This window comes from Zosterops lateralis, assembly GCF_965231275.1.
Source record: "Zosterops lateralis genome assembly, chromosome: 1".
Classification (NCBI taxonomy): domain Eukaryota; kingdom Metazoa; phylum Chordata; class Aves; order Passeriformes; family Zosteropidae; genus Zosterops; species Zosterops lateralis.
This window is the reverse complement of record NC_139762.1, coordinates 4,838,799-4,851,505: the sequence shown is the minus strand read 5'-3', so window position 1 is coordinate 4,851,505 and position 12,707 is coordinate 4,838,799. Positions and strand designations below refer to the sequence as shown.

The 12,707-nt window shown below is 45.0% G+C and overlaps 1 long non-coding RNA gene across 1 annotated transcript in view; it reads left to right on the top strand.

The window, feature by feature from the left end:
- The window catches only part of LOC310907600, a 544,908-nt gene that overhangs the window by 295,182 nt on the left and 237,019 nt on the right, over positions 1 to 12,707 (top strand). The gene's annotated exons all lie outside the window — the stretch shown is intronic.

Sequence of the window (12,707 nt, the reverse complement as noted above, 5' to 3'; positions counted from 1 at the left end):
TTTGCCCTGGGGTTTTCTCAGAGGCAATAAACAGCCCCTGGATGGTGTCAGGAATGTGACATGTCCAGCCTGAGAAAGGGATGCCTATAGGGAATGGCCTCTATCACTGAGGCATTTCTGAAGGGACAGAGGAATGGATGGTTTCTGTACACATCTGTAATTTGTATTGAGCATTTTGCATTTTCACTTGGTGCACAGCAGTTTAATGCATTTATTTGGGTCCTTTTGCCTTGATTCCTTTTAGACCCTAATTTATGTTCCATTCTGAAGGTTTAGCACTCACTAAGGACAGCTAAATGGGTGATGTGTCTGCTGCATAAACCAGAGAGGAGCCAGTAAACCTTTCCCTCTGAAATTCCTGCTGTCTTTTAATAGCTGAACATCAAGACAAACCCAGTCTTCAGCCTCAGTGGGTGTCTGCCTCACCCCATGATTTCTATGTGCTTTTATTGGGATTGGCTCCCAGACATCTGAGGAAGATCCTTCCCCTGAGATTTCCAGGAAATCACAACCTTGACTCATTCTTCCCTTGTGGTTTCCCGGAGATGTCCATGTTCCTTCTGTGGCTTCAGAGCTGATGTCCCAGCCCAGGCTGTTCAAAGGACTAAAGAACAGCACAACTCCTCCATGATTTCCTTTCATGATCCCTGTTTCCTACACATTCCCCATTCCTAGTGAAGGATAACAAATACCCTGTCTGTCTATTTTTATACAGCAGAACAAGGTGCTTGAACAAGCAGGATTTTCCACGCCGTGTTGGAGCTGTTACAAGCTACACAAATATCACTTTACTCCAAAAAAAGACCCACTCACAGCTTGGGCAGGGATGGCCCCTGAAGGTGGGGAAGTGAGTTTGCTAATTTTGGAAAGCTTGTTGAATCCCAAATGTTTCTGCTGGGATTGCCAAGGGCTTGCCCTGCAAACTGGGGGTGTGCACGTGAGTGAATGCAGTTACACTGAGCCAAAGCTTCCACAAAGCTCATTCTGGGCTCCTGATTCCTCCTGCACAGAGAAAATGTCATGTAAAATGCAGACTCCATCACTGTTGGAAAGTGCCACTGCTCTGTAATCTCCCTGAACTGGGTGTTGGTGGCACATGGGTTATTTCAGGCTCCTTGGCTCTGTCTTTATCAGATCCTTCACTTGCAGTGAACAGGATTCTCTTGTCAAAGCTGTTTATCTCCTGTTTTTAAAGAATGAATCAGGGAACAATCTCAGAGGCTGGATTGTATTGTGGGTTTACTTTTCTGCCTGAAACACAAGGATCAGGCCAGTGCCTGTGGCAGAGCACAGATCCAAGATGGACATTCCCCTGTTCCCATGGCTGACGATGGCTGGCAGACAGAAAGGTTGTTAAATGCTGGAATTAGAGAAATTTCTCTTGCTTCGTCTCAGCTAAAAATGTCCTATTAAATCCAGAATGGCAATTTGAAGATGGATCAAAGCATTATGACAGCTGCCAGCCTTTGATCTAGAATACTTCTGTTGGAAAAAGTGGTGGAAGAAGTACAGCTGGTAGATTGGTGGATAATGGATTTAAAATTGCACATACTGTCAGACCTAAAGAGGCTGGGATTTTTTGGCTGGGAACTCTTGCCCTCTTCCTTTAGATCACAGTGTGTTGATGCTCCAGGGAAAATGTGTCTTCAGGAGCAGTTTCTCAGCTGCATCAAAGCCCTCGCCAACTGGAGATATTTAACAGGACCTTGAACTGGCAAAAAGAAGCCTTCAAGACTATTTTCCCTCCTTTTACTGTAGCCCAAAATCAGCAAAACATTTTGATGCAAGAAAATTGCTGTTACTGCCAGTTTTCTGGCACATGTTGCCTGTGAGTATCAGCTGGGCTCTTTCAGACCAGGCTGTGCTGGGGTGGTGGGGGGAAAAAACAGATCAGGCAAGAAAATCCATCTGAAAACCTCTGGAGCCAGGATGTGAGAGCTCACCTGGAGAAGGGAAAGCTCCAGGGAAACCTCAGAGCCTCTTTCAGGGTCTGAAAGGGCTCCAGGAGAGCTGGAGAGGAACTGGGGACAAGGAATGGAGGGACAGGATACAGGGAATGGTTTTAAACTGAAAGAGGGTGGGTTTCAGTAGAAGAACGAAGATTTTTCTTTCATCAGAAGGAAGATTTTTAGAGTGAGGGTGGTGAAGCCTTGGCACAGGTGCCCAGGGGAGCTGTGGCTGCCCCATCACTCAAGGCCAGGCCAGATGGGGATGGAGTGACCTGATCTCATGGAAGATGTCCCTGCTCATTGAAAGGGGGTTGGGCTCTGTGACCTTTAAAGGTCCACTCCATTTCAAATTATTCTGTGATTTAAGGGGTCTCTGCCTAAACCTGGACCAGTCCCCTCTCAGCTCACTTCCTTACCATCAGAGAGAAACAGACTCTTACAAAGGCCTGAAAATCTCTTTCAAATTCCTCTTTTGGATGAGATAAGTCATGCTCTGGCCTCCTGATGATGCTATCTGGCTCTCTGTGGACCACAGGGCAATTAAACAGAGAACTCTTCTCTGCCCAAGGTCAGTGCCAGCAGCTGGATGCTCATGCAGGATTTCACTGCCAAACTGGACAGTAACTTGTGTCCAGTGTGGTAGAAACAACTGACTTTTGACAAAGGCAGCTTTTCCAGATAAACCATTGAAGCTTGGACATAAAAAAGAAGCCCTGAAGCTGCTGATTCAGGCAGCTCCAGCCTTTCCCTGCCTGTCAGGGCTGCAAGTGGTGCTCCAGCAGGAGGTTCAGCTGATGGATGGTAACCCTGTGTTCCATCTCTCAGCCTGATGTCTGGGGAAGGCTGAGCTGGAACAGATACTGGACAGAGCTGGAGAATAAAGCAGATATTTATTAAAAGGCCTTTTGTCCTTGGGCAGGACAGGAGCCTGGCCAGGGCTACACCCAAGGTGGACCCAAACTGGTCACAAAATGGACAAACGGTCATGAAGTGACGTGCTTGGGGACAATGACAGGTCACCTAAGATCACAGATCCTATCAGATTTTGGCTCACTGGGGCTAAGAGGGAAAGAAAAATGCCACGTGGAGGAGACTGAGAACATTCATTACACGGACACCAAAGTCCTGATCCAGTTGCCCAGAGAGCATTGCCTGCTATTGGAGGTGTTTGAGGACATGGTCTCGCAGTGGACCTGGCACTGATAGATTTTTTGAGCCTCAATTAATTTACAATTTGATGATTCCATGCCCCAGGGAAGCCCACTTGGGTTATTACAGCTGCCTTTACCTGTCCTATCTCCCAGCTCCATGGAGAGGTCTCCAGTACTCTGGGGTATTTCAGATCCAATGTGTCCCCAGTTCCAGGTGGGAATTCAACTTAGGATAAGTCACCTACAGTATAGAGATCATCTCAGATCTCTCCACAGACACTGCTTTTCTCCAGGAGGACACCAGAAATCTCAGTATCCTGGGATGAGGCAGGACACACCTTTAAATCTCTTCTATGACCTCAGTTCCCATGGAAGTCACCCTTGGATTATTCTATCCAAATATGATCTCTTAGGATGTTTTATTTCTTCATTTTTAATATATATTTTCAAACAGCCTTGAGCACTGTCTATTTATAGTCAGAAAAGTGCCTGAAGCACAAGGTACAGTCTCTAGTGGTGCTGTTCACAATAAATAACCTGCATTAATCAGAGATGAAATACAAGGTCACCTCTTTGTTCTGACTTTTACTTAAATTTGGCTTCACTCCACACTCTGTTGCTTCTTTCTTAGAAAAAAAAAATAAAATTAAAAAGTAAGAGGTGTGTGAGTTGCTGTGGTGCTCAGTTGGGTTATGCTTTGTCTCTTCCAGCCCAGGAGAAGGAATCATGCAGAGAGGAATTCCTGCAGTGGTACTTCCATCTCCATGGCCTCATCAGGAAAATTTTAAATCCCAGAATCCCAGAATAGTTTGGGTTGGAAGAGACCTTAAAGAACATCCAGTTCCACTCCCCTGCCATGGGCAGAGACACCTCCCACTCTCCCAGGTTGCTCCAAATCCTGTCCAACCTGGCATTTTCTTATCCCTGTGTACTCTGTGTTTCCTTGGTGTCTCAGACAGATGGATTTGTAGACATGCAGATAAGGGAGGTGGCAGCTCCCAAAGAGCTGGAATTGCTTTGTTTCACTGGAACAAGGGGTGGAAGAACAAAAAAAAAGGGCAGTGAGCATTTCTTGTGCTGGATCTCCCTCTAGTCCTCTGTGTTCTTTAAATTAGAGCTGATTCCACAACCAAACTCCCCCCGTGGTTCACACCAGAGATATTCAGAGATAATCCTGTGGGTGTTCAGGGAATGTTTGGGGTGAATGCTGACATAAATCAGCAGGGCTCACTGGGGTTATAATGGAGTAAAACTGTTGAAGTGAAGAGTAATGAGAGTGACATTTGCCTCTGGTGGGGGCTTCCCGCTCCTAGTACAGTCTGTAAAGGCCTAATTCACACTGGGAATGGTCCCAGGCACTGTCCGAGGGTCTCATTCCCTCAGCAGCACTCAGGCATCTCCTGTCCTATAGGATCTCTTGAGATATTCCTTGGCTGCTTCCTCTGAAAGTGAATGAAAATGAAACTACAGATAATGAACATGCTGAATATTTGCGTTTCTATTCTCTCTATTTAATTTCATATCCTTTATCCCTCCAGAAGAAGGGATTTCTTCTCTCCTTTTAGTCAGTGATTGCTTTACCCCTATTGTTTCCATTGAGGACAGATTTTTAAAATATTCTTTTTCTCTATGTGCTTTTCCCCATGTAGAATCTCTGCACAAAATATATATTGCAATGTTCAAGTTGGCAAAATGAATTTTGTAGTGACAGTCTGATTCAGGAGCTGATTTCCCCTAAAAGGATAATCATGATATCATTAGCAGTTTTCTCCTCCCACTTTACACCACTCTGGATCCAAGAGGAGCTCCAAGGAAAACAATAGATGTGATTAATCATCACATTAGACCGAAATAAAAGTGAAGTAAGACCCCAGTGAAATAATCCAGGTGGATTTAAGCAGGTCCAGAATGTGGGAATAAAAGGGGAATTCATCTCACCTGTGCCTGTGAGAGGACAGGTGAGCTGTGACCTCACAGTGCCTGTTTCTCTCCCTTTTAACTCAGTGAGAAGCTCAAAGACTCATTTCTACATCATGGACATCCCACAGGAGCTGGGATGGATCCTTCCATCCAGCACCAGAGGATGTGTCCTCACTGTACCTTCAGCAGCTGGTGGAGTTTGTCATCTAAAGGGCAAGGCCGTGTCCAAAAATAACACAAAATGGGGTTAAAGTGACTAATTATAGTTTATTCTCTCCATCAAGGACAAAAAGAAAGAGGAAATCAAGGCACTTTTGGGGGTGGCACTAAGACTTGTTGAATGAAGACAGCAAGATCTGCACTTCAAATTTATTTAAGGTTTTATTTCAACATTAACCAGATTCTCCTGGCCAAGTTTAAATTAAGACAGGGCTAAATTACAGAGTAACCACAGATTAAAAAGTAGAATTTTCTGATGAAACTCTAGAAAGCAGCAAGCACTAGAAAGAAGAGCTGACTGATGGAACTCATTTGTTTTGCAAATTCTCAAGGGATAAAAGTTATTTATACCAAAAGTTAATTTGTTATGACATTCCCAACATTGCCCATTTTTGCATGTTCTTTTTTCTTTCTTTTTTCTTTTTCATTTTGAAGATCATTCTTGTTTCCAAAGTCTGGATTAATATCCATTAAAAATGGTAAAAGGGATAAAAGTTTAGAAGACAAAAGTGATAAAAGTTTAGAAAACTAACATCAAAGTGAAATTTCTTTTCCCAACAAGTTCACGAACATTCTGCAAAATGTTTTTTTCCACTTTTTCTCTCTCTTTGAAATGGTCCTGGTGAAGTTCATTTGTGCTATGATGCAATGACAGGTTTCCTGGCAGACAGAGCTGCTGCAGCCATGGGGAGGGAAAGGATTTTAGGTTTTGCTTTTTCCCCACTGAAGCGGCTGAGAGTGAAATCCAAAACCTTTGTGGCAGCAGGAATGACTCTGCCATCAGCCTGGAATGATTTGGGTTTGGTCTGGTTCAGCCACAGAGTGGTGCCTGAGAGTGGAAATTCTGAATAAAATCTGGTGAAGATTCATAGTTTTTATCTCAAAGTGTCCACTTTTCTGATCCCTCCCATGTACTGGGAACAAGGACAGGAGGAAAATGTCTGAGATCTCATCCAGGGGTTAATGATACAGTTCAACACACAACACAAGAGTGTTATGAGCCATCTGTAAATGTATCAGTCTCTGAGGGTCCAGCCCTTGCAGATTGGCTTAAAATAATCTTGGCGAGACTGCCCTTCAGAGGTGTTTTGTAAAGTAAAGGGTTTAATAAATGAAAAATAACAAATGTTACAGAAAACAAATAAAAAGCCACACACAGGTGTCTGAGGAAACCTCTGACAGCCTGCTAGAAACACTCCAAAAAGCCCCTTAGTTCCTTTGTGTTCCTTCCTAAATACTGAATGTTTTAGGAGGGACAATTTGGCTTGATGCCAATAGGGAGAGGTGCAGGATTTGAAGAACAGTGGCAAGATCCATCAGGATCTTCTCTCTTGGCACTGAGTCAATCACTGTCAGAACAGCAAAGACATTTCTGGGTCCTTTACCTTATAAGAAATCCAAGGGCTCAGTCTCAAACCTTTCCCTATATGGAAAACACTTGCTCAGGTGTGCTCAGGGTGCTTTTACTACAGGTTAACTTTTGGCAAAAGAGAACTTTCCATAATAAAGGTACAGCTTTCTGGAGAAGCAAAACATTGCTGGGAGCTTGTTAAAACCCTGGCAGGAACTTCAGTCTCCATGATTCTCACCCAGGCTGCTCCCAGCCTCGGGAATATGGCAGAGCTTTCAGGCTGCTTAAAAATCAACCACTGCTACCTGCACATCTCCTCTGCCAGGAACAGCACAAAGAAAACAAGTGTGGAAAATGTTATTACAATTAATGCCTCTTTTATCACTGTCGTGGAATCATGGAATGCTTTGAGGGACCTCAATGATCATCCAGTTCCATCACCTGCCATGGGCAGGGACACCTTCCAGTATCCCAGGTTGCTCCAAACCCCATCCAACCTGGCCTTGAACTTCTCTGGGTAGATTATTAAAATCTGCAAAACCTGTTGATGGATTGATTATGTAGAGATATTTAATCATATATTCCTGATCTGTAGAGAAAGAAAAAAAAAAAAACAAAAACAAACAAACCTGGAGAAAGATGTAGTACTGGGATTTTAGGATCCCAGATCTCTTCCAGCTCAGATTTGGGCATCTGCTGAAAGTTCCTGATTGTTGTTGTGAAATTAGACAAGTATGAAATGGCCACGAGTCAGTTAAACTCACTGATTTCTCCAAAATGCTACAAATAAAATGTGCATCTGTGAAAAAGGCAGAAAAGAGGTTTTCATCTTTCCTGTGTCTGACTCTAAAATGCCACTGCCTGTGTGTTTACTAATTCATGTCAAACCTTGAATTATTCCCTTTTAATTTTATGGCTGAGCACTAATGTGAGCAGCTAATTTTTCTTTACTTACAGTGAATTTGTGCTGGAAAAACACGGGCCCATAATGACTCTTGATCCAAGCTGTGCATGAATTACCCAACAAACCACAACAGAAGACTGGAGATAAATCATGTTTGGCATCATGTTTTGTTCACTTTCTTGTTCATGAAGGAAGCAAGTAAATTCACTGAAAACTGCAAGATCTCTTCTGCAACATGTGGAATAATGGTAAAAATTCTCTGGTGAGCCAGGGGATCTCATGTGTAAAAGGCATTATTAAAGGGTATTAAAACAGTGTATTGAAACCATTTCCAAATTCTCTGCCATGGGCAGGGACACCTTCCACTATCCCAGGTTGCTCCAAACCCCATCCAACCTGGCTTTGGACACTTCCAGGGATCCAAGGGCAACCACAGTTTCTCTGGGCACCCTGTGCCAAGGCTACAGCACCCTCACAGGGAAGAGTTTCTTCTCAATATCCCATCTAATCCTGCCCTCTGACAGTTTGAAGCCATCCCCTCTCCTCTCACCACCTGTTCCTGTTGGAACCCTGGGCACTGAGAATTTTAGACTTTCTGTGCTGACAGGCACTGACCCCACAAGAAAACACTGAATTTCACCTGAGACTGTGGAAAAGGCTTCCAAAATTGAGTGAGAGCACTGGGATTATGGGTGTGGAGTTGGAATAGAAGTGTGTGATATCACAGGGTGGAAAACTTAGAGTTTAAGGGTTTAGAATACAGTAATATATATAAAGCAAGATGGAGGATTTAGGGCAGAGGCTGAGTCCTTCTTTTTCACCTTCTCCTTCATGGGTTTGGGTGGTGTTTTGTAATTGGATAGAAAAATCCGCATTGGTTATTGGGTTAAAAGTAAAAATAATTTAGGTGTCATTTCATAATTGGACAGTTTATCCTTAAAAGGCCTTGTAGAGAGAGAGAGATGGGGGCCATTTTTAGATTTAGGTAGAAGTGCTGTAGAACTCATGGCTTGTGAGACTGTAATTTAGATAAGAACTAATAAACATCTGAGTCTGAACAAGAAATACCATCTCATGCATTTCATCCTGACTCTGGCAAAAAAATGATAAAAAGCAGCATGGTCCCATCTCTATCTCCACAGCAGGGACTTCCTTCCAGCCACGTGCCTGCTCCAGGGGTTATGGCACATCCCAGTCCCAAAGCTGAGTCAGTAAAGCCTCAGAGTTGCTTTTGATGGACTTTTCTTCCTTCACCTCTCCAGCCAAGACCAGCAGTTCTGCTGTGAAAAACTGCACTGTGACTTGGGAATGTTTTCCTTGGCACTTTGTGTGCATTACAATTATTTTATAGCTTTTGCTGTCTCTATTTTTTTTTTTTTCTTTTTTACCCCCCTCAGCTTAACCCTACCAGAAAAAAGGGGATGTAGAAAACACATATGGGGATACCTCATCCTGGTTGTCCTCCTCAGTGAGGTGAATCCTGATGGAGAGGTGGGAGCTTCAGCTGCCTGTGGAGAGGGGCAGGAATTGAACTGTTGGTACCTCCTCCTGCAGCAGATTTGAGATTTCTCCTTAGCTTGGGACAGAGGTGGGCCAGGAATCCTGTGGAGTTGTCATAAAGCAAAAAAAGATATCTGGGAAACTCCCACCTTTTGAAAGCCTGTTTAGAATCCCACACACCAAATGCTCCCTGTGTGGCAGCAGCTGCACGTTTGGCACAATCTCTGCAGGGTTTGAGGTGAGTCTTCCACGTGATTCTGGATGCAGATGTTAATCTGGTCCTGGCAACCAAAGCATCCTGATCTCAGCAGTGGCACAGATGGGATACATGTGCCTACTCCAGTGGTGCACACACTGCTGTGCCAATAAAACTGCCTGTGAACAGTAAAATAACCGAGCTGAGACAGTTTCATTGTTCAGCCTGTTGATTCATTTATGAATGACTGATGAGTAACACCACCCAGAACGATGCTGCTGTGCGAGTGACAGGGAAAAACATCTGATCCTCACTTGCTGAACCAGGGACCAGGAGGTCTGATGGGTTTGGTTTTTAACTGACTCTGACTGCCCAGCATTTCAGCTTTGTGCTGCACACGGGATGCTGCAATAGTTCACAAGGAGCCCGTCCCATGTGAACCACAAACATCTCGTGGCTGGGAGCTCCTGTCACTGATTTATGGCTCATTTATGGAAGGAGGCACAGATGAGCTGTGGGGCTGCACAGGCTCGAGGCTTTCCTCCCAATCCCTGGGAGCACAGTGAGTTGGAGAGGCTGCAGATTGGAGCTGCTTGGTTTTACATCCCTGTCTTTATGAGTTCAGCAGGAGAGGGAACTGCATGGCTCCCAAAGATTTATGATGTTGGCAGCTTTGAGAAAATGTTTTTGTGCAACTTTTTCTCTTTTTCTTTTATTTTTGCTTTGCAAGCAACTTCCCAATGCTTGTTTGCTGAGCAAAGTGAATATGTGCACATATTGAAAGCCTGTGCACATCAAGAAAGGGAAAACCACGAGGATGAGAGGGGCAGCTGCTTTTAACACAGTGAAGGTGAGCCTGGAGCACAGCACAAATGTGGAGGAATATTGCTGGGCGCAGATTGTTCTCAGTGAGTGTGCAAAACATGCAAAATGAATTATTTTATTAAAAGGAGAAAATGCCCATCAGCAAAGCTGAAACAAAACCTTCAAGCAAACTTAGTGGATGCTCATGTCAATCTACTTTGTGCAGATAATGCATCTTCATGCACAGGATGTAGCTCAGGGCCAGTGAAAGCATCACTCTCCTCCAAACCCAGGATTCAGTATTTTCCTTCTAGTGGAAGGTGTCCTTGCCCATGGCAGGGGTAAGAATGAGATGATCTAAAAGGTCCCTTCCAACCCACTCCATTCTGGGATTCCATGGATCTGTGATATTTGTAGAAGATCTGTCAGAAATATGTCAAAGAAGTTCATATACACTGAAAACCACACAAGCACCCACACACAAGTGTGAGGGTGTTTATAAAATCAATTGAGTCTGACATATTTCCAACAGAAATTCCTGTGTGCACCAGGTTTCAGGTGTGGATTGAGTTGTGCAAAGCTGTCAGTTTGTGATGGGGTTTTATGCATTTTGGTGTTGCACATTGCAAGAAGAGCCCACACTGTGTGAGCTGCTCTGTGGACAGGCACTGAGGGAAGGGGTAATTCTATGATTTGTGTTTGAGGTTTTTTTTCTCCAAAAGCTGATACAATCCTTTTGTTAAAGAGAAGGATTTTTTAATCCTTAAGTTTATCCTTCTGAAGTACCTGAGCACAGGTACCTGCTCAGGGCTCTGACCAACCTGACCTGGTTGAAGATGGCCCTGCTCAGTGCAGGGGGTTGGACCAGCTCACCTTTAAAGGTCCCTTGCCACCCAAATTCTCCTGTGATTTACAGAACTGAGGCCAATCCCTGCCTGGCTGCTGGACAAGGAGCCTTGCAGGGAGACATGGCAACCTCAGATCTCCCCCATGAGCAGCTGGGCTGCCCTTGTGCCCTGCACTGCTGTGTTGCACACAGAGTCAGCTTTTCTGTCCTGCGGGGAAGCAGCAATCCCTGTTTCCCAGGTCGAGGGGATCCCTGCTGTGCCAGGATCAGGGCTGATGATCCACTGGCCTCTGGCTGAACTGCTGGGCTGAAAGCCAGCAACCAGCAAAAGTCAAAATGAGTCAACCACCAAATCCCAGGCAAGGCAGCTGAGGGACTTGCAGGATTTCTCCTGTGGGAGGGCACTTTTAGGCTGGCCAGGATGGGGATGATCCAGGTTAACCACTGTTCCCTGCTCAGCCTGCACAGGGCAGCTCATCAATCCCGTGCCAGGAATGAACACAACCCTGAGGACCCTGAGGACTCCCTCCTGCTGCTCCCTGTGACCTGTCATTTTCCCACCTCAGCAGCCTGAATCACTGTTTTGGCACCTGCCAATCAGCAGAGTGCAATTAATTGGTGCAGCCTCAGACAGGAGGACAGAGGGGAGATGTGGCAGGAGAGTCATTTCACAGCCTTAGGATGGTGCTGAGCACACAGAGCCCTCCTGGAGGCTGGTGCCTCGTGAGTGTCTGGGAAACTCATTAAGGTTTGAGGAGTTCTTCTTTAAAGCTTTGGCCCCTCAGAGCACAAGGTCAGCACAGCACTGCTCTGTGGTAATTACACCAACCAGAAGGATTTGCTTCCTCCTGCACTAAATTAGCAAGTGGAGGAACTTAGGAAACTGATGTAGAACCCAACAGGATTATCCAGGTGATCCAGGTTTTTGTTTTAACCACATATTTTACCAGCAGTAAATTTGCAGATATTATCTCTTTTCCAAAAGTTTCTCCTGAGATGTTTCTTCCAGCTCTGTGGAAGACACACATGAGAAAAAGGAATAAAGTGAATTAATCTGTGAAAATCTGAAGGATTTGTGTGAAACCTTCACACTCATATCCTTTCTACAGGGTAGGGATACTCAGATGACTGTAATCTCAAAATTGCTATTTTTCCTCCCCATGGACTTGGAGAAGAGCCTTGTGGTGGCTATCTGCAGGAGTAGGTACCAATGAAACAGTGAGTCTGACCAGAGACCAGGGGGGTCAGAGCATGGCTCTGTCCCTTCACAACTCCTCTCTGCCCAGCCTCCTGCTCCACACTGTCCTGAGTGGAGCATTCAAAGAACATTTTCCACCCCAGACCCATTTCCTTGAACACACAGCCTTCTCTCAGTGCAGAGCATATCCCCAGGGGTGTGATGCTCTGCTGGAAGCTGGAGCTGTGTGTTCACACCCCGTGTTCAGGCCCCAATCCCCTGTACACATACAGTGATGGCACCCAAACCCAAGCCTAAACTACTGCATCCCAGTGACTGCAGCACAGCTGTCTCCACTGCAAGCTGGAACTGGGGATTTAAAGACTTAAATAGTGCCAGAGGGAAGCAATTAGCCCAGATCCAAAGTCAGCTCACACTCACTGCCCCACGCCAGTTGGCACACGCGTGGTCTGCAGCGCTCAGCACTAAAAACATTTTCCTGGAAGAGCTTTGGAGAGTCCTGCTTCAAGCACTCGAGTGCTCAGAGTTGTTCATTTCCATAATGACTCACTGAACACGAGCAGCTTTGTTTTCCTCCTACACAATAAAGCTGCAAATCCAGAGTAATTTCATCCATTTTCTTCAAACGCACGAGAGGCCACGGCCACACGTGTGCACAAACACACACA